Below are 22,316 nucleotides of genomic sequence, written 5' to 3'. Positions count from 1 at the left end.
TAAAATCATTGCATAAATAAGGATTGTAAACATTTTAGACCCTTTGATATTCTATTATTTCCATGACTGTCTGCATGAAAATCTATGCTGCTTTTGCATGAGTGACAATAATTGAATGTAAATATCATCAAGTATATGCAAAACAAAATTGGAGCATAGGTCACAAATTTATTTTCATTTAGCATTGCATTTATGGCAGTCATTTAATATTTGTGTGCTACCCCTACAGTGTATTATCCAGTTTGCTTTCTGACCTTGAAATTATTCGTACTACTCCCCATCTTTTCATTGCATTCTTTTAGAAGGAGCCTTGGTAACCCTTCTAGTATAAATTCATCTTTTATGAGCTGACTTTGTACTGCATCCATGAATATATAATTTTCTTCCCATTCCACCCCCACAATCATTACACCCAGAGTCATGTTTTCTACATGCATCGCCATAAACTGAGACAGAGTTATGACAACACTAAAGAAGCCTTCAAAAATCCAACAATCTTGAAGGAGATGGTTAAAGTAAAACATGCAGGGATATTTGATCACTTTTCACCTTTTGCCTGATTTATTTTGCTTGTACTTTGGGAAGCACCTCCTCACATTTTAGAGGAGCTATATCAATGCTGAATGCAAAATCTCAGATGTACTGGTTCATGGCAGGTGTGTTTTAGAACCATTTTCTTTTAAGAAGCTCTGCTTTCAGAAATATTTATTATACTTACGAGTGGTAACTGAGTTTGATTGATACAGTTGTGTATCGATTCATCATTAAAGTGAGCAATTTGAATCAGTATCTGACTCCACCACCTGAGTGAACAAATTTGAAATTACTGAAAATAACTTACAAAAATGAGCAAAGCTTTTTTTTAGAATGCATATAATAGAAAGCTTATTTCAAAATAAATACCTAAAACTTTTAGTCTCCATGTCCATAAGATCCAACTTAATTTTTGGAACATTGAAGGCCTGCAAATGAAAGCAATTAGCGGAAACTTGCACTGTTGATTATTCACCATGTTGGGCCAGTTTTGTGAGTGGAGCCTATTTCTAGCAAAATGTTTTTAAAATGAACGCAAAAGATTGTGGGAACGCAGACAGTGTGAAATTCAAGTTTAAAATTCCATGATCCTTTACACTGTTCTTGCTGATGCAATAAAGAAGATTAATGGAATGGAAACTTAAGACAATCGTTTCTGAAATGAGGGCTGCAAAGTGAAGATGTACAGGTTAGGCTCAACTCAGTGAGTTCCTAACCTAGGAAATTAGAGAAGGTGCCATATGCATATTGTACTTTCCCGCTGAGAGAAAGAAGTTTCCTTTTATTGGTGGGAAGTAATAATGGTGCAGTTTTGTCAGCTTGATATACAGCTGTATTATATCTAGCAGCAATTGTTTAGATTTGCTTATTTACTAGATCCAACTATTATGTGAAGAAGCCCTTTGGGTCTATTTGGTCACATTCTTATGAGCTGCCATACAACCTTTTGGGTCTTGAAAGTTACTGTTGGTGATATTAACAGACGGATGTTTAATGAGAACTGTATATAACTGGATTAGATATATAATAAATGATCATGCTACTAGGTGATAAATGAAGGTCAAACTCTAGTTTTGATCTTCTAATGGAAACACATCATCCTGCTGCTCTTTGAAAAATTGAGTGCAGAAACCTTAAACTTGCAGCTCTTTTGAAGTACCCAGGGAGCATCAGAGTGGGAGATGAATGTGATAAGACTTCTGGCATGCACACAAGCAATGATCTGGAGTCTTTTAAGACCTGACTTTCATGTAAATTTGGTAAGCACCACATGATGCAACTGAAGTCCATAAACAACATTCTAGGCACCATCCTTAAAAGAAGCAAAAAGAAAATTATCAACCTGATGCAACTCTTACCTCCATTGGCATCTGGCAGCTAACATCCTACTCCTAGTGTTTCCTGTGGCGTGCTAATGATGTGCATGGAGCACATGAAAGTGATATAAATGAGATAATTTCACATAACCTAGTTAGCTTAGTTGATTTATGTAAAGACAAATGAAATTCCAGTGGTTCTACACCTGAACAATTTTACTTGTGTAAATGGTTTGAATGTGGGGTCCAAAGATAATATTTCAAGTTTGCTTACTACACAGTACTAGGTAGGAATGTAAGCTGTGAGGAGGATGCAGCGAGGCTTCAAGAGAATTTGGGTAGACTAAATGAATGGGCAAAAACATGGCAGATGGAATATAATGCAAATAATTGCGAAGTTGTCCACTTTGGTAGAAAAAAAACAAAGGCAGAGTATTTTCAAATGGCAAGAAGTTATGAAATGCTGATGCCCAATAGACCTGGGTGTCGTTGTTCATGAGTCACTAAAAGCAAGCAATTAGAAAGGCAAGTGGTATGCTTGCCTTCACTGCAAACGGATTTGAGTACAGGAGCTGTACAGTGCCTTGGAGAGATCACACCTGGCGTATTATGTACACTTTGGTCACCTGATTTAAGGAAGGATGTGCTTGCCATTGAGGGAGTACAATGGAGGTTCACTTATAATCCCTAAGATGGCAAGATTGTCTTAATGAGGTGATATTGAGGAAACTGGGCCTGTATTCTCCAGACTTTAGAAGAATGGGAGGTGATCTCATTGAAACTTACAAAATTATTACAAGGCATGACAGGGTAGATGTAGGTAGGATGTTTTTCCTGGCTGGTGAGTCTAGAACCTCGGGATGCAGCCTCTGAATAAGAGGCAAGCCATTTGAGAGGTGAGGAAGAATTGCTTCACTGAGGGTGATGAATATTTGAAATTTTTTACCCCATAAGTTTGTGGAAGCTCAATCACTGAGGATGTTCAAGACAAAAAAAGGGACATGAAGATAGCACAGAAAATGGCATTGAGGTAAATGATCTGCCATGATCTAATTGAATGCTGGAACACGTTTGACAAGCCAAATAGCTTGTTCCTGCTCCTTTGTTCCTCCATTTATGGAGAATGAATTTGCTGAATTCATCATCTTTTGGAGGCCTTTAGATTCAACTACTTGTCTAGCAAACCATTTGTGCTGTAGATCTCTGTTCATGTGAAATATACAAAATTTCCAGAACACATCTGAAACAGTCATGGGCAGTGAGCTTGAATATTGATTGAATCTAAATCTGATATTGATCAAGAATGAGAGAAGAGGGCCTGAAGAAAGCATGAACTTGCACACTTCTTCAGGGTGTCCCAAAGTACTTGAAAACTAATTCATTGCTTATGAATTGCATCACAAGTGCAGCAACAAATTTGCACACAACCAGGTGTCTTAAACAGCAAAAGAAGCAAATCAACAGATAATCTATTTTGGTGGTATTCATGCAGGAAACAGTAATTTAAACCCACAATTGCCTAATCTAGATACAATGTACACAAGATTAGAACAGTGAAGGGCTTGTGCTTAAACAGTGCCTTTTACCTCCTTGGCACTACATAAGATACTTCACAATCCATATGCAATAGACACAGTAAAATCTTGCACAGCAAATTATATAAATCACTAGTTCAGCTGTTTAGTGTGTTGGTTGGGGTAGACATTTTGCCAGGACCATGGGAAAATTGGGATCTTTGACTTATGCTTGAACAGGCAGATGCACCTCATTTTTATATCACATCCAAAGGGTAAGTCTAATCATGTTTCACTGACTTCAGAATTTCACTGAAACGTCAATTTAAGAAAATGTATTTAAATACTGGATTAGGACTTAAGCCCATAACCACCTGATTCAGACAAAACTGTGCACTCATGCTTTAATATGCGTGCTTTAGCGTCATTAATATATATATATATAAGGTTACAAGGATTAATTTATCATTCCAAGGACTAACTTTTTATGTTCAATATTAGCTGATAGTATTGGTAACAATCATTTCTAGGCTGAAAGAAGTATAGTGATTAAGTTTGATGAAAAGTCAATGACCTGAAACATTGGTCAGAATTCTAGTTCCCAGCTGGTGGATTTATGGAAGGGGGCGGTGCTGAAATTGACCATCCTGCTGCTGTCCCACCCACGTTCAACTTATCCTCAATTTTAGAGTTGAAGAAAACCTAGAGCGGACTGCCTGACTTCAACCCAGTTGAGGCTCTTGCATGTTTTCTGCCTGACACATTACCATGCTTAAGCTGTAAGGGATGGTGCCTCACTCTAAGACCTTCTTTCCTCATTAGGTGCCTCCCTGTCTCCTGCCAAAGTTCTGCCCAACAAACTCTGCCCATCCTCTCTGATCCTTACCTTGCCTCTATGTGTGAGACTCCTTCCTGTACTTACTAATCTAGGGCTTAGACTCTGAGGATTGCACGCAGTTCCAGCTGTAGCCATCACTGAAGTGGTGTTGCCAGTCAATCTGTTCTGAGCCAACTCTTTCAGATGACAGAGCAGGAAATCCTGCTACCTATTCTATTTTGCTACTGTTTCTCCACAAATGTTGATTGAACAACTAAGTATTTCCAGCATTTTCTCTTTATTTTACTTTCCATTCATTTATCTATTTAGGATGGCACCGTGGTTAGCACTGCTGACTCTCAACACCAGGGACCTGGGTTCAATTCTGGCCTTGGATAAGTATGTGGAGTTTGCATGTTGTCCCTGTGTCTGTGTGGGTTTTCTCTGATTGTTCCGGTTCCAAAGATGTGCGGGTTAGATTGATTAGCCATGCTCAATTGCCCCTTAGTGTGAGGGAGATTATCAGGATATATATGTGGGGTTATGGGGATAGGACCTGGGTGGGATTGTTGTCGGTGCAGGTTCAATAGGCTGAATGGCCTATTTCTGCACTGTAGAGATTCTATGATTATTTAATGTCCCATAACACTAAAAATGGAAAGAACAAATGCAAAACAACATGTTAGGACGTGTGAATTCAAAGACTTTCTGAAAGGTAGTAGAGAGAAGGCTTTAATGGTGAGATTTCCTGAGGAAAGAACATATTTGTGTGGTGTACAACGGCGTTAAAGGTACGACTACTTAAAGAAGAGTTTCCTAGTGCCTGAACTCAAATTTAATATTTGTCTGAGCATAGATACAGGAGGTCCGTAGCACTTTATATTATAATGTATGCTTTATGGTATGACATTCTTGTCATTCTAAAATGAAATATCTTCAAATTTCCTGTGAAACACACAAAATCCATAAGTATATAACGTTCTTAACATTTTAATGATGGGAATTCCCCACTTCTACAACTGGTGTTACTAAAATGTTGGGATGTTCATTTGCCTAAATCTGAAAATATATAGTTAAACAAAATGCAGTGCTGTTATTACACCAACTTCTGGAGGTAGAGCTAGCCCTTTTAGGACACAAAAAGTTAGAGTCCATTTCAGGGTATTACTTGTGAGAAATAATAATGATGTGGGGAAATAATGCTCAGTATCTTACTTTGCCTCTCAAAATTATACTTGTATTTATCCCTTGCTAGCTTTCAAGTTTATATTTAGGGTCTATGCAGGACCAGACAGTGGTATGATTTCTTGTTTGTGGCAATGATTTTCAGCCAGTTGGAGATCAGTGACGCGGACTGAAAATGCGGAATCGGGAAATGTGATTCTCTCTGGAGAGATTGCATTCCGCAATTTTCCTTGTTCTTCGCCACTGATGTTGCAAGGTTCATGTGCACAAAGGACAATAAATTCATTTTAATGTATTTGCATTAATTTTAATGTCTTTAATTACCCCCCCACTGCCATATATTCACTCCTCGCTGACGTGACATCACATTGGTGAGGTTTACAAAAAGTTCATCGACGTGAACCTGTCATGGGAGTCCTTGGGGACATGAAGGTGAATATAGTCCCTGAGAAAGAGGGACGTGGCCAGGCAGTGCCAGGGACAGACCTTAGTGGGAGTTTCATATGGGGAGGGAGAAAGAGTGAGGTGGTGCTGGCTTTGATCACATTTGGGAGTGGGTGGGAGGGTTAAATGCCAGCTCTGGTGAGGAAGGTTACCCACTCTTATTGCTAGCGGAGGGTCGGTGGGAGTGGAATGCCACCTCTGATCACTGGTGTGCAGGTTGTTCGCTGTTATCACTGGTGAGGGGTGGGGAGTTGGGAGAACCCCAGATCTCTGTGGTGGGGTGAGGGAGGAAGTTTTTTTTGTCTCTGATCGGGGTGCCCTTTAAAAATGGCAAAGCCTTGTAAGTTTTGTGACTGGGGTTAAAAATAAGTGATCATTGAACTAATAGTGTGGGCTGGTACATGTGAAGTAAACCTATTGAATTTAGCACTCAATTGGGATGTGTTGACACCTCCTTCCCCTCAAACTTCCAGAAAATGTTTTGCTTAAATTTTGTTCCTTCTTGTAGTGAAATGTTTCCTTATTTGAATTTAGCAAGTATGTTGTTGGATCTTATTTAAGCTTTAAAAGCAAAACTTTTTTCCAGCATGAATGAAATGTCTCCTTGTGAACATGTTTAACTTTGACAGATGGTCTTGTAATGAGTAAAGATTGCTGAAGATTCATGCCATCCTTTGTGTTCAGTAACCTTTAAAGTGAACTTGACTTGAGAAGAGACAGACGGTGCAAGAATTATACCTAATCACAGCTTGATATGGTAGTGTGGATGATATGCAATGAGGCCTGACCTGGCCCTTCCAACCTTGCAGCTGCCGATGCCTTTTTCACAATGGAGATGTGAAACTACAAAATGAGTTAAAGGCTTAATAATATACAGTTGTGAAATTTAGAACGAGTGAAAACATAATTTATTTCAGCAATATCTTATTTGACTCTGTCAGTAAGTTTCTTTATGACAAAGTGTTCCTATGAAACAGTGTCAGAGATGATAAAAATTAAAAGCAGCACATAATATTGATTATGCAAATGCTCTATTTTAATACTCATTTATCTTGGTCTAGGCCAGAGGTCTCAGACTCATTTGGTAGGCCTCAGCTGGTATGTAGACATTTGACATGGCCTACATTCAGCAAGTTTGTTTGAACACATTGGGATAGAAATTGATATGTATTTGCCTGTTTTTCACATATCACATGTCATGCATGCTAATTTTTGAGCATGTTGTCCTACATCTGATCTGTGCCAATGGCATGACCACTGCCATAATGATCCTCTCGTTTTTAACATTCCTGGCACATGTGCAAAAAGGGTCCTGTGCTTGCTGCAGGATTCTGTGTCTGTTTCAAGACCTTTCTTTGCTCAAGCTTTTGTTGAGTGTTTGAATCTCCACCCCACTATTTCTGAAGATTTGAGTAAATTTCTCTCTTAGAAAATGTTTTGATGACATGAGCATGAGCAATATGGAGTGCTACTTTTTAAACAGTGGTACTTGAAACTACCTGAACTGGGATGTTTATAATTATCGTGGGATGTGGGTGCTGCTGCTAGGCCAGCTTTTATTGCCCATCCCTAATTGTCCTTGAGAAGGCAGTGGTGAGCTGCTGCCTTGAACTGTTGCCTCCATGTGGTGTAGGCACATTTTCAGTGCTGTTAAGAAGGGAATTCCAGGACTTAGACCCAGCGACAGGGAAAGAATATTTTCCCAAGTCAGTATGGTAAGTGGCTTGGAGGGGAGCTTTCATGTGATGGAGTTTTTGAATGTTATTGGAGCTGCACTCATCAAAGCAAGTGGACAGTGTTCCATTACACTCCTGACTTGTGCTTTGTAGATGCTGGACAGGCTATGGGGCAAGTTCCTTACCAAAGGATTCCTACCCTCTGATCTGTTCTTGTAACCACAGTATTTAAATGGCTAGTCCAGTTCAGTTTCTGGACAGTGGTAACCCCAGGATGTTGATGGTGGGATATTTAGCAATGATAATATTATACTAAGTGTCAAGGGGTGATGGTTAGATTCTCTCTTGTTGGAGATGGGTCATTGCCTGGCACTTGTGTGGTGCAAATGCTGTTGGCTACTTGTCAGCCCAAACCTGAATGTTATGTAGGTATTGCTGCATTTGGACATGGACTGTTTCAGTATCTGAGGAGTTGCGAATGGTGCTGTACACTGTGCAGTCATCTGCAAACATCCGCTTCTTCATGATAAGAAGGAAGGTCATTGATGAAGCAGCTGAGAGTGCTTGTGTCTAAGACACTGCCCTGAAGAACTCCTGTATTGATGTCCTTGCATGGACCCATGTTTTAATGAAAATGCAAAGCTTTAAACTAGTAAGAGAGAGGAAGGAATCCACCAGAATCATAAGCAGCCTAAATGTAGGCAAAGCAAGGCTGGAGAACGTAAGAAATAATAAAGTAAGATAAGAGAGAACATTGGCAATGGAAAATTTGGTTTTATAAAACAAGAGTTTAAAAAAGATGGTTAAATGTAAAATGAGAGGAAATCCTGTTAAAAGTCATTTAAAATGTCTGTTGCAATGCCAGTAATAAAACAGGAGCTGAAGGCAATCGTGTTTTTGGAGGAATCAGACATTGTAGGGACTATATTGCAGGATTTAACACCTTTAGAAAAGGTAGAAAGGGAAAACAGCAGTGGATCAGCTGTATTTATTCAGGATAACATAATGACAGCCGAAAAAAGGGATGCATCAATCAGCAAGACAAAAATTGAATATATATGGACAGATGAAAAAAAGATAAGTTCGGCTAATATCTGTCATCTATAGATCACGCAACAGTGGAAAGGGTTTGGAGGAAGAAATATACAGGTAAATAATAGAATAGATAAATCTTAGAATAATAAGAATTAGATTTCAACTACTATTATACTCATTGAACAGAAGAGACTGGTGAAGACACTGTTCATAGAATGTGTACGAAAGCCCTTTCCAATTCAATATGTAAAAAGCCCACGAAGAGAAAATTCATGATTGGATTTAGTAATGTTTAGTCAATATTTAGTCAGTGATCATATATTGCTTTGATATTTAGTATGGAGATTGAACAGGTAAACATGACATAGATGAGATGAGTGCATTTAAATTTAAGGGCAGGAATGTGTTGAACATCAAAGCCCCTTTCTGGATGAATTGTATTCACACATTTTGAACAAATTCATGGAAGAAAAACCAAGGAATTACTTAGCATATTTAATAATTCTTGGAGAAAAAAAAGAGTAGCGTCAAGGTATTGGTGGATAGCTAATTTAATTCCTGTGTTTCAGAATGGGAACAGAACATGTCTAAGGAATTGTAGACCAGTCAGCAGGTGGTAGGAAATATAATTGAATATATTAAAGGAGAGAAGAGAAGAATATCTTAAAAATAAAATGATGAATAGTCAACATGATTTTAAAAGGGAAAATCTTGCTTGATCAATGTTATTGAATGTTTTTGAGAAGGTAAGAGAGTGAAGGCAATAATATTGCCATAGATTTGATTGATCTGTATTTTCAAAAGGTGCTTATAAGGTGACCCATAGTAGAATAATGAATAAGGTCTGAGGATGTGGAGTCAGGGGACAATTGCCAATGAATTGCTAGATGGCTTAGAAAAGAGAGCCCTTCAAGGCTGAAAGAAGAAAGTGAGAGTAACGGGTAGTTATTCAGCGTGGTATCAAGTGAGAAATTGTATTCTACAAGAAGTAGCACTGAGACCACTGTTGGTCAGAATTTACATTTAATATTTGGACTTGAGAATCAAAAATACAATTTGTAAATTTGCAGGTGACATCACATTTTGTGTGGATGGGCAGAATGGCTGGGGTGGTGGTGGCTGTTGGATGAAATAGTCAACACTGAGGAAACAAATTGCAGGAGGACATAAGCTTGTAGAATGGGCAAATAACTTCTTTGAGACCATAGGATGCAGATCAAGGGATCCCGGGAACTTGTCAGGCTAAAGTCCCATTAGTTTTCCCATTACTTTTTCTCTTGTAATTGTGATTGTTTTAAGTTCCTCCCTCCCATATGCCTCTTGATTTTCTACTATTCTTGAGATGCTTTATATGTCTTCAATTCTGAAGATCGATACAAAATACTGCATCAAAGACCCTGCCTTTTCCTCATTTCCCATTAGTTTCCTAGTTTGTAATTACACCTTCTGAAGAATTAATGTGCACTTTCTTATTCTCTCAATTTTTATATGCTTCAAGAATCTTTTACTGTATTTTTAAAATACATTTTTACTGAAGAAGATATTTTAATTATATACAAAACACAAATTTTCAAAGTTTGATAGAATACTGCAAGATTTTTTTCAAACAAATACATGTAGGAAGAGAGAGAATAAAGAAAATTAGCAACACTGTTGGTTCGGATTAGTCATTGCATCCAGTGCTCCCACCATACAAGTAATAAAAGGATATATCGAAGGATGGGGGAATAGCAGGGTACAGCCTTAATTGTCTCAAGCAACGCACAACCATGTCCACAGGATAATGGCCACAGACCTCGTGGAAAATCTTGCAGGAATAAAGTGATTAGGCAAACTCAGGAACATTATGGAGTGTATCAACTTCAGCTTGAAATAAACAAGTCAGAAATTCCATTTGTATTCATTCTGAATTGAAGGGGCCTTCTCACTAATCCATGAGCTAAGAATATTCTTTGCTGCAAATGTTAGGATATTGTACAGCTATTTCTCATTCATATTACTGATCATTTTGTCTGGGAGACCCAGGGTGAGATTCTCTAACCTGTCCTCACCATAATTCTCAGCAGCAGGAGGCAGTGCAGTGTTCGCTGGTGGCGGATCCTCTGTTCCCACCACTGTTAATGGGAATTCCCATTTAAGCCGCCCCAGACCACCAGAGCCAAAACACATGCAAATCCAGTGTTACCAATTCTGTTTTCATACCCTTGTAATTTCCTTAAGTTTAAGATGCCAGCAGTGGACCCACATTTCTAGCCCTCAAACTGAATGTGAAATTTGAGCATGTTATGATGGTTTGTATTCAACAGATCCTTTACGATGAGGTTTTCAATTAATCTTGTCTCATTACGGATTACCAGTTGCAAAATAGTTTTGTCCCTAGTAGGTTCCAGAACGTGGTGTTCTAAGAAACTGTCCCAAATATGCTCTTACAAATTCATCCTCCAGCCTATCTTTGTCCATTTGATTTGTCCAATTGGTGTGAAGTTCCAAGTCACTGACAATTATTGCAGTACCTTTCTTGCAAATGCCCATTATTCATTGATGTAAGCTCTGTCCAACAGTGGAGCTACTGTTAGGAGCTCTATAAACTACTCCACCAGTAACTTCTTTGATAGTTCTTAATTGCACTTAAATGTGGGTCCACTACTGGCATCTTAAACTTAAGGAAATTACAAGGGTATGAAAACAGAATTGGTAACACTGGATTTGGTAGCTGGTTAAAAAATAAGATTGCCAAAAAGCAGTAGCAACATTTCAGGAGATATTTCATAACTTTCAATAAAGAAATATTCATTTGAGGAGGGAAGACTCTACCAGAAGGATGCCACCGTCTGGAGCTAACTAAGGAAGTTAAGGGTGGTATCAAAATGAAAGAGCTATCATAATGAAAGAAAATGCAGCTCAGCTTTCTGGTAGGCCAGAAAATTGAGAGTTTTAGAAACCAGCAAAAGATAACTAAAAATAAAGAGAGAAAAATGGATTATAAAAGAAAATAGCAAGAAATATAAAAATATAATAAAGAGGAGGGTAATGCAATGCGAGTCCGGGAATAGGTTCTGGCACTGCTCATTTTTTTAATCCTTTTCTTTTCCTGATGCATGGTATATAATCATTTTATCCTGGGCATTTTATTATATGCCCTTGGAACATTTTTGGGGAAGTATTGATAACAGAATGCTTGGGGGTATACCACTGGTGAGACCACAGAATTCCAATGGCATGAACAGCCGGAGAATTCTGGCCCAGTATCAGATGCAATGCATCAAACTCTGAGACTGTATCAAAGATTCTCTCAAGCTCTAAGAGCATTAAACCAATAAGCTTTAATCTTAACACAGGGCCAAAAACAATGCAGGTAATCCCCCACGTCTTGATCTACTCAAGTAAGATCATTTCTCATTATTCTACTGATCTATATTAATAGAGCCACTCCACCTCCTTTTACTTTCTTTCTGCTCTTTCCAAAATGTTTAATACCCTTTAATGTTCAGGTATCATCCATGGCTACTTTTCAACCATGTCTCTGTAATAGCTATTATACTCATTTTTTTCTGTTTATGCTATACTTTCAACCATTTTGGTTATTAATACTGCAAGCAATGCGATAAAGAGTCTTTCATTCAATTCTTTTACCGTTTTTTCTTATTCTGACTTTTTGTTGGTTCATTCTTCTATTTTTATAGCCCTGTCCTTTCCTGTCATACTGCCTATATCTTTACTTATGTAATTATCTTGTACTATTGCATTGCCCTTTCTCTTAACCTTTTAAATATCTGTTCACATGAAACCCCCCACTAAAATTTAATTTAAAGCCCTCTCAACAGCTTTGGTTATCGAAATGTTGCTCACAATCCCACCATCTACATCCTGAATGTTACCATTGATAAGAAACTTGATAGACCAGGTGCATAAGTATTATGGCTACAAGAGCAAGTCAAAGGCTAAGGGGACCAAAATTATGCACAGTACTCCAGCTTTGGTTTCACCAAAGCTCCACACAACTGTTGCAAGACTTCTTTATTGCACTCCTTGCGATAAAGACTAACATGTCATTAGCCTTTTTAATTGCTTGCTGTACCTTATTGGTAACTTTGTTCCCATTAAAAAGGCTTCCAGTTCCCATTGAACACTTAAACGCTTCACCCACTCGCTTAACCTGTTGAATTTCCTTTCCAATTTTTTATGTTTACCTCACAGCTTACTGTCACAGCCAGATTTGTAGCAAAGCTGGATAAGTTATTCTCAGTACCTTCATCCAAATCATTAACAAAGACGATGGGCACGATCTTAATAGCCATTCACGCCATGCTCCTGCTGCTGTGAGGTTGGAGAATTTGGCAACCAGCTTGACCTCTGTTCACTGCAGCAGGATGGAAAAATCCCACCGGCCAGTAATATTCCAGCCTATAAAGAGGTGAGTCCCCAACAGTGATCCTTGAAGGCGCCCAACCAGTAACAGCCTGAAAACTTGACAATGCCCCAATTATCCTTGCACTCTGATTATATCAACTAATCCTTTGTCTGTGCTATTGTATGTATTGCTATTATCTACTATCTGTAACCACACAAGCCCTATTTTGTGTAACAATTTTTTTATATGGCATCTTAACAAATGCCTTTTGAAAATCCAGGTATACTATTGTTCCAGTTTAACTCCCCTCTTAGTTACATCCTGATAATTGGTGTCAGACTAACTATGTAGTTTCTTCCTTTCCCTTTCTGTTTTTTGTTGAATATCAATTTTACATTTTATATTTTGCATACCGTCCAATCTTCTGGCTTTGTTGTAGAATCTAGGGAATTTTGGAAAATCATATCCAATGCATCCACTATCTCTGCATTTAAAGCCCAAGGATAGAAGCCTTCATGCCCAGGGGATTTGTTGGCTTTTTTTAAAATGTGGTTTCTGCAGCATTCTTCCCCTTTTGAAGTTCCTCATTGATTATCTTCTTGGTTCTACACTATTTGGTATGCCTTTTGTGTCTTCTATGAATACAGATTCAAAATGTTTGTTTGGTGTCGCTGCCATTTCTTCATTCCCCTTCTGAGCTTCAAAGGGATCAATATTTACTTTTGCTGCTCTCTTCTTTTCTACATATTCATAGAAACCCTTATAATCTTTTTCTATATTTCTTGCTAGTTTACTCTCAATCTATTTTTTCCCTTTTCATCAATATTGGGTCATCTTTGCTGGTTTCTAACTCTCAACTCTCATTCTTACTGTTCTTTTCAACATTATAAACCTCTTTTATTAAAAATCTATTACTATTATTAACTTCTTTAGTCAGCTACTGATGGATCACTTTTCCTGTGTAAGCTTTGTTTGTCAATGAAACATAGAATGAAAATTTTGAATTATTTATTTAAATTAAATGCTTGTCACTGCTTGTCTACCTACATACCTTCTCGTCTATTTTCAAATTGATCTTTTCTAATTCATCCCTCATACCTTTGTAATGGGCTTTATTTAAATTTGAAACACTGTTCCAGGTTTAAGTATCTCATACTCAAGTTTAATGGGACTTTTTAAAAAATGTCATATTTAATTTCATTCTATCCCATAGGATCCTTTACTGTGAGGTAGCCTATCTCATTAATCATCATCATCATCAATTAACCCTATCACATTGCACCGTGCAAGATCTAACAAAGCTGTACCCGTGTTGTTTGGTTCCATGATTTTATTGTTCTAAAGGAGTTCTTGAATGCATTCTACGACCTCATGCTCCAAAATATTTTTGCCAATTTGGTTTGCCCAGGAGGGGTGTGCACACTCTGCGCACGGGTGAGGACGAGTTTGTGTGGGTGTGGCTTTGAGGATGAGTCTTCAGGAAACAGCTGAATAGTTGTATAGTTTGTACAAAAAATTGTTTTCCTCACTGAGCCATGCATTATACCCAAATCCTGGTCACTTAAACTGTATTGTGTGGTAGTCACTGGCTAGATTTGACCAATAGGTTTAAAATTTTTTTGGGGAAATGGTCTCAGCAGAGTATAGGTATGGGAAAACAGATACTTTTGAGTTTCAGTCTTTGAGCATTCTAGTAAAAGGATTGATTTTACTTATGGTAAATAGAAACTGCTGTGTATTTTGTAAACCATGTCTGGACAGCAAGGGAAGAAGAAAGTATGGAACAGGGTATTCTTTGTGATTGATACAGTTAGTAGTCTGAATGCTGAGTGATCGGAAGTAGTTTAGACATAGATGAGGCGTTGAAGAAGCAGCAGCGAGAGAGAAGCTGCCATCTTCAGGAAACAGCTCGGCTATAGTTTGTGCAAAAGATTGTTTTCCTCACTGAACCATAGACTATATCCAAGTCCAGGTCGCTCAAGCTGTATGGTGTGGTAGTCACTGGCTATATTTGACCAATAGGTTTATGATGGTATTTTTGGGAAATGGTCTCGGCAGTGTGTAGATATGGGGAAACAGATACTTTTGGGTTTTCTGTCTTTGAGGGACCAGGTGCTTACTGCTAATTTGCTGAAGTATGAGATTGCTCTTTGCAGTGTTTTATTATCTTCCTTCCACTTTATTAAATACAAGTATTTCTTTGCTTAATGAAAGAGAGGTCCAAATGTTCCTTGCTAATATCCAACACAAATGCACCATACAAAACCAGTCTTTCAGGTTTGAATATTCTTGCATATATCAGTCCAAAAGACATGATTCTTAGGTGCATTGACCATGCTAAATTCTCCCTCCCTCCCTGTACCTGAACAGGCGCCAGAGTGTGGCAACTAGGGGATTTTCACAGTGACTTCATTGCATTATTAATGTAAGTCTACTTGTGACACTAATAACTAAACATTAAATCAGTGGGGTTTTGTATCTGTGTGTGTGTGTCTGTTGGTGACGGATGATACAATTTGCGTTGCAGAACGTTTTATGGAGGTAAATGTAGTAATAAGCGATGTTAGTGGAAAGATTAACGTAGAAAATGAACTTTCACATACAAAAGAGAAGTTTGATAATGAAAAAAGAGAATTGGTAAGAACGATAAGAATCAATTGTGGAAAGCAGAACACTTAACTGAGGACTTCAACACCCCTGCCCTGGTTTACTGATCTTGCAGACATCATTCCACCATACATCTGCCAACCCATGAAAATCGACAATCTGCCTGAAATCGTTGGTGCTGCATTTCATTTACCACTCCATGATGTACTGTACAACCCATCTACTGTTTGTCTTCCAACTCAGCATCCCATTTGGAGCATGCTTCCCAAACAAAATCTACCAGTAGACATCCTCAGGATTGGGGAACATGGGAACGACAGGTTCTTTGTGACAAATCTCATCTGTCCAACGATAGGCTTTGAACTGCTATGGTGAGAGTAGTCCTTGTTAAATTTGCAGACCATGGTTCTAGCATAGCTACCCTCTACCCCTGGGGCCTCAGCACTGGTGTATTTGTGGAGAGACAGGTGCTGCATGTTACCAAGGAGTGTTCCCCCCAACAGAGTAAGTGGAGGACTGATCACCTTAAACTCAGTAAATGAGGAGGCTATCACTTGGCTTTGGGGATTTGCATTCAGTAAATAATAGGAAGTTTCAAAAAGGAATAAATCCTTAAAGGGAGAAAAATACAAGGCGCATGGGAAACTGGAAGGGAGTGGAATTGACTGGTTGACTCTACCAAAGAATTGGCACAGGCATGATGGGCTAAATGGCCTACTTCAGTATCATTGTGGTTTTCTATAGTTCAGATTTTACTTGGAAACCTTTTCAAACTATTTCCCTTTCTCTACATATAGCTGAAACATTCAGCTCCCTGTATATAGCTTTTCAACCTGCCCTTTCAACAAGTCGATAAATAATGACGGAAACATTTGTAGTATGGAATAGATGCATGAGGATCAAGAAGGGTCTTTTAGAGGCAGGATCTGAATAGACATTCATTAATAACTGCCTTCAATTCCTGTAACAGTGGCTGACCGCACTCCCGCTTTGTTACTGAAGGGTTTCAGATAATGAGCCTTGCTGTCTTTATACTTCATCTTCCAGAATTACAGCAGACACTGACTTAATTGGCTTCAGTCTGAGAAGAGAAGGTAGCAAAGTGTCATAGTAAAACAATGAAAGGAGTTTGCTGTAGATTTTTTTAATGTATAAAAATCTCATCGAGCAAACAGTACATCTGTGCACAGTTCTAAGAGAAATATATTCTGGACATATTTTCTTTATTTTCTATAAATATTTTGGTGTAATGTGTGTTAAATGAAAAGCAGATAAAATGGTGTTTGAGTGAAACTAAAAAGAATAACAAACATAACATGTGCATTATTGTAATTATCCTAACAACTGTGTGCTACTAAGAATAAGCCATTATTGCAATGACAAATACATTTCATCAAATGACTTTTTATTAAATTTATGGCAGTTATTTGTAATTCTTTGAATGTAATATCTTAGTATAACGTTTTATTTTTTGTCTTATCCATACATAATGACAAATGAAAGGATGATTGCATTTTTTTCAATCACTCCCCTAAAACCTTTAGGTTACCATCACTACCATACACCAAGAGGACAAATTAGAGGACAATGTTGGTCTTTTCCAAATCAATGTCTCTAAAGTTATTGCTTAGAGATAGGGTCAAAGGAATAACAGCATAGATGGATGCTATTCAACTCATAATACTTATATTAAGTCTGCAACTGATTTATGATTGGATTTTACAGGGTGCTGTGCTTCCTTCTACCCCACCTCTCCAACTAAAAGGTTGGTTGAGAGCCCACCCAGAAAAGGCTGCTGTTCATTTTACCCTTGGCGCGGCATTAGTTGGTTCAAAAGCTCCACCCCTGTTAAATGAGAAGCAGGCCAGTGCATGTGGGAAGACTGCAGACAATCAATGCGCTGTGTTTAATACACTCATCCCGCCTTTAAAACCATCACAAAGGAAGCATAATAATCATCCTTAACTATTTTAATCCCATTTCCCTGCCCTTTTCATATTCTTCTTTGTCAAATGAATAACTTATATTGTCCACTTCAGTTATTTGTGGCAAGGCACCTGGGCTGCGAAATTGGGCCACTAGTTGTAATGCCCTAATTATGTTAAGTTGTGGGCTTTAACAAAAAGAAAAGATATGGCTTTCACATGTAGGCTCAAACTAACAACAGATTTGCTAAAGGACTGTTGCCTATACAGAGGACAAACTGAAAGTAAAACAGTAAACTTTACAACACCCTAATGACATCACCATTTAAATCATGTGATCAGCTCCTAAAGCAGCCTGCAGACACTTAAATATATAACAGTAGTGGTGCTGGTGCTGGTCCTATGAAAGGCCATCCTCTGAGTGATGAAGTTTCTTAATTCCTTATGGGATTCCTCAGTGATGTAATAAGAGGCAATCAATTATAGTATATATAATTGATAAGAGATAATATAATTGATATATACAATTATATTATATATAATTGTATATATCAATATATAATTATAATTGTAATAAGAAGCAATTATATTGATTGCTTCTTATTATATCACTTCCCCACAAAAGGAAATATTTTCTCAGCCATCTTTTTTCAAGAGGAAACCCAGCCTGATTAGATGCATGTTCAGCAGAATTTTACAAGAGCAGGTTGGAGGCTATGAATCCTGTGGTAGTAACTCACACCTAACTCCGTAAAGCCTGTCCATTATCTACAAGGTACAAGTCAGGAGTATGATGGAATACTCTCCACTTGCCTGGTTGAGTGTAGCTTCAATAACATTCAAAAAGTTCAACACCATGCAGGGCAAAATAGCCTGCTTGATTGGCACGCCTTCCACAGTTCATAATACAATTGAGCAGAGTCAACATGGTTTTATCAAAGGGAAATTCTGATTAATTAGAATTCCTTGAGGATGTAGCAAGCATGTTGGATGAAAAGGAGATCAGTAGATGTTGTATATTTTGATTTCCAAGGGGCATTCATTGAGGTGTTAATAAATCGATACTGCACAAGATAAAATCTCACGTGTTGGGGTTAATATATTACTATTGGGGTAGACCATTGGGTTACTGATAGAAAACGGATGGGATAAATGAGTCACTTTCAGGTTGCCAAACTGTAACTTTTGGACTGCCATAGCCATTGATCATGGAGCCTCAACTATTTACAATTTGTATGAATGACCAAGATCAAGGGATCAGGTCTATTATAGCCAAATTGGCTGATGATACAGAGATAGGAAAGCAACTTAGGAGGCTCATTTATCCAGATCCCCAAGAGGTGGGGTGGAAGATAGGAAGGGATTGGTAAAATCATGGGTAGCCATATTGGGATCTGTTTTCCAAGTCTGTCCTGCATCTGAGAGTTTTGCTATCGCCAGGATGACCCCTTGTGCATGAAGAGATTGCCATCTAAATCGTGGAATCACTACAGTGCCAAAAGATGTCATTTGGCCTATTGAGTCCTCACCGACTCTCTAAATCCTATCCCTGTAACCCCTATGTATTTACTAGGGCCAGTCCACTCAACCTGCACATCTTTGGACTGGGAGAAATGGAGCACATGGAGGAAACCCATGCAGACATGAGGAAAATGTGCAAATTCCACCCAGTTATCCAAGGCCAGAATCGAACCCAGGTCCCTGGTGCTATGAGGTAGCAAGTCAACAGTAGCAACTCAAAGGGGATGTTTTCATAAGGCAAAGAGGGGCAATGAGCAGGGAAGTTAATCCCTGTAGCCTCTGTGATTTCCCTGGGGGGAGGGGCGGTTTCCTCTGACTCTCAGTCCTCAGTTATTGTAAAGATTTTTTTTCTGCCTATCTTTTATAGGCCGCAGGATTCCTTACCTGCCTCGGCAGCAATCATGGCTCCTGCTATCATTGCTGAGTTGCTTCATGACTCATTGTATAAGAGAATAAGAGAAGCCGTTTGAGGCAGTGTTCAAAGTGACTAAATATTCAAAATGAGCAAGATAGCCTACATAAAATTAAAGTTATCACACTCCTTGAAAGTAGGGTCCATACATTGACAAAGGTTTAGCATGATTAGGGATCAAATTATGACAAAGAACAAGAGCAAAGAGCAAATTTAAATAGGCTAAATTTGAAGGGATTAGAGAAAAATTAAAATAAAGGCATTACATTGAGATGTCCGTCAGCATTTCAGTAGAAAATAAATGAAATCACCAAGAGAACAATGCCAGACTGACAAGATAAATATATGTCTAGGATGAACAAGCTCTGAAGAAAGAAGTATGCCGCTTAATGGATTAGCAGACAAAAGTAAAATAGAGGAAAATGTACCTCTACATGTCCAGGACTGTGGGACCTGGAATCATAAAATATAATGTCTCAATCTTGGCCCCTAATGCTGCTGGGACTGCAGAGCTGCTGGCCAATCAGATTGGTCATGCTTACTGATTGCTAACAAAGAGCAGGAAACAATGAGAAGTGAAGGAGGGCATGAGCTGACAAAATTCTGTCTGCTCATCTTCTGTCTGGCAATAATAGTTTTTGATTTGCTAAATAATCTCTGCAAACACTGAATTTGATGATGGGTTTCTGCATGAGTGCACCTCTATAACCCCTCAAACTCAACTGTAAGAAAATGTTAATTCTAATTATAAATGAGGTACATGCTAATTAGAGATTTTTGGTTCCTTTTCAAAAGTAGAGACGGTTTGGGGTGAAATTGCTCAACCCTCACATTGCAAATTGCCTGCCTAATTTTCTTTTCCATTGTGGATTTTTTGATCATAATTCAATTGTACCTAAAATGTCACTTCATTATTTAAGCAGGGAGGAGGGGATAAATCTGGTAACTACACATCCAGCAGTTTAACATCAGCTGTAGGGAAATTATAGGAATCTATCATCTTGGAAGGAGTGACTGAGCAATTAAACAAGTATGAGCTGATTAAAGACTTAGTGGTAACCTCGTGTTGTGGGTTTGTAATTGGTTGGAACAGTTGAGCTTGACAGATGCCAAGAAGGAATAAAGGAAATACCCTTTGATTATCAGGATATGATAAGCATTGTTATTATGCACTACACAATAAATGCACTCTGAAACATTTTGATTGGTAAATCTATTTAATTTTAACTGTGATAAAGGAATTTATAACTGCTTTGTAGAATAGACATTTTGTGAACAAGCAAATAGAGGAATTCATATTGGCCACAATATTCTCTGAAAAAATAGAGTAAGCTTAATTGTGAAATCCAGAATGGCTCTGGCTTAAATTTAGTGCAGTGGTACATTCCTAAATGTTATAAGTGCCACAGTCTCCACCAATACAAAAATAATGCCGAGGTACCATATTTAGTGGTGTGTTTCTTTGGAAAGGACAGTGCCTTTTTACATTGTGGGTTGGTGCAACTGCTGTTCTATGACCTCACCAAGGGAAAATAAATACTTTTTAAATCTGTTTTATGATGTAAGGACAGACAAATAGTTTTAGATCAACTAATTCTATATTGGCAGAGATATTTATTTTACTAAATAAAACACTATTGAATGATGCAATTACCCTTGGCACTGAGATTAATAACACCTGCATTTTCACCTTTTGTTTAAAAAAAATTCTAGTGCTCTTTTCGTCACTCTTCCCTCCGTAGTGTTTCCACCTCAAATTCACTTCAGGATTCATTAGTGTCACAAGATATTGGGACAAGTCATCCAGGCTCCTGATCATCAGAGATCGGAAGTACAACTGAAGATGCACATTGAGACTCTGTGGAAGTCCTGATGCACAGCCCTACAAGGGAATTACCTGGGAAGTTTAAACTTATGATGGGCAATTTTTCTACTCTGCAGGGTAGGAGCGGATGACTGTCTCTAATTCTCGAGTGTGTCTAACTCTCAACTGGAGTCAGAGCCTTGTGACAAATCCACAGGATTTGCCTGGGTAATTACTCATAAGTTGTTTATACAGACTGGACATATGAACCTACACTAACGCCTGAGTAAGTCCACAACTGCCCTCCATCCACCCCCACCCAAATCACCTTGCTGGCTCCCCAGCTACCTCTTTCAGCTGGACCCCACTACCCTTAACCAGACCTGATTACCTCTAGTGCAATGGCTACCCTCCTGACCCAATACAACTATCCCTCCAATCCCAAACATGCAACCAGACCTGACTATACCACCTCCTCCTGCCCTGATCTGACTACTACTCTCGACCATGGTACGGTATCCCAGGACACCAGCTGAGCACAGGTATGATAAGGGGTACAAGTTCACCAAGGTAATTATTGAGCACCTTGTTTATATGTTGTAGTAGCACTTCGGGTTCAGGGATAGATTTTTTGATATCTGAGCAAAGGATTCAAGTATTGTTGTATTATTGTATACTGCATTGTGCATAACTTTTCCCATCAAAGAGCACTATCGTGGAGAACACAGGAGAGAGCCATGGGTGCATCAAGAGAACCTGAAGAGATTGCAAATCATAACCCCGTTAAAGTCATTGTGAGAGCTTTTAAATTTGCAAATAGGGCCACTGCATTAGTCATTCTATGCTATCCACAAATAGACTACTTACAGTGCATTAATTTTGCCAGGTAACCATAAATATCATATTCTCACCAACTGCCCACAGCACAAGCCTACTAACTTATGCAGGAAGCCTATTTAAACCTTTAATGTAGCTATATTCTAAAGGCATGCCCCAAGAGCTATATCTACTCCTTCTTGAAAACATACAATGTTTTGGCCTCAGCTGCTTTCTGTGGTATCGAATTCCACAGGCTAATCACTCTGGTGAAGAAATTTCTCCTCATCTCACGCCTAAATGGTCCATTCTGTATCCTCAGACTGTGACCCCTGGTTCTGGACTCCCTGCCATTGGGA

General features: G+C 38.5%; 1 protein-coding gene across 4 annotated transcripts in view; it reads left to right on the top strand.

Moving 5' to 3' along the window:
- umad1 (UBAP1-MVB12-associated (UMA) domain containing 1) overlaps positions 1–22,316 on the top strand; it is a 96,991-nt gene that overhangs the window by 69,488 nt on the left and 5,187 nt on the right. The window lies entirely within an intron of this gene.

This window comes from Carcharhinus amblyrhynchos, chromosome 2 (assembly GCF_965287045.1).
Source record: "Carcharhinus amblyrhynchos chromosome 2, sCarAmb.v2.hapA, whole genome shotgun sequence".
NCBI classification, from domain to species: Eukaryota; Metazoa; Chordata; class Chondrichthyes; order Carcharhiniformes; family Carcharhinidae; genus Carcharhinus; species Carcharhinus amblyrhynchos.
This window is presented reverse-complemented; position numbering and strand designations above follow the sequence as displayed.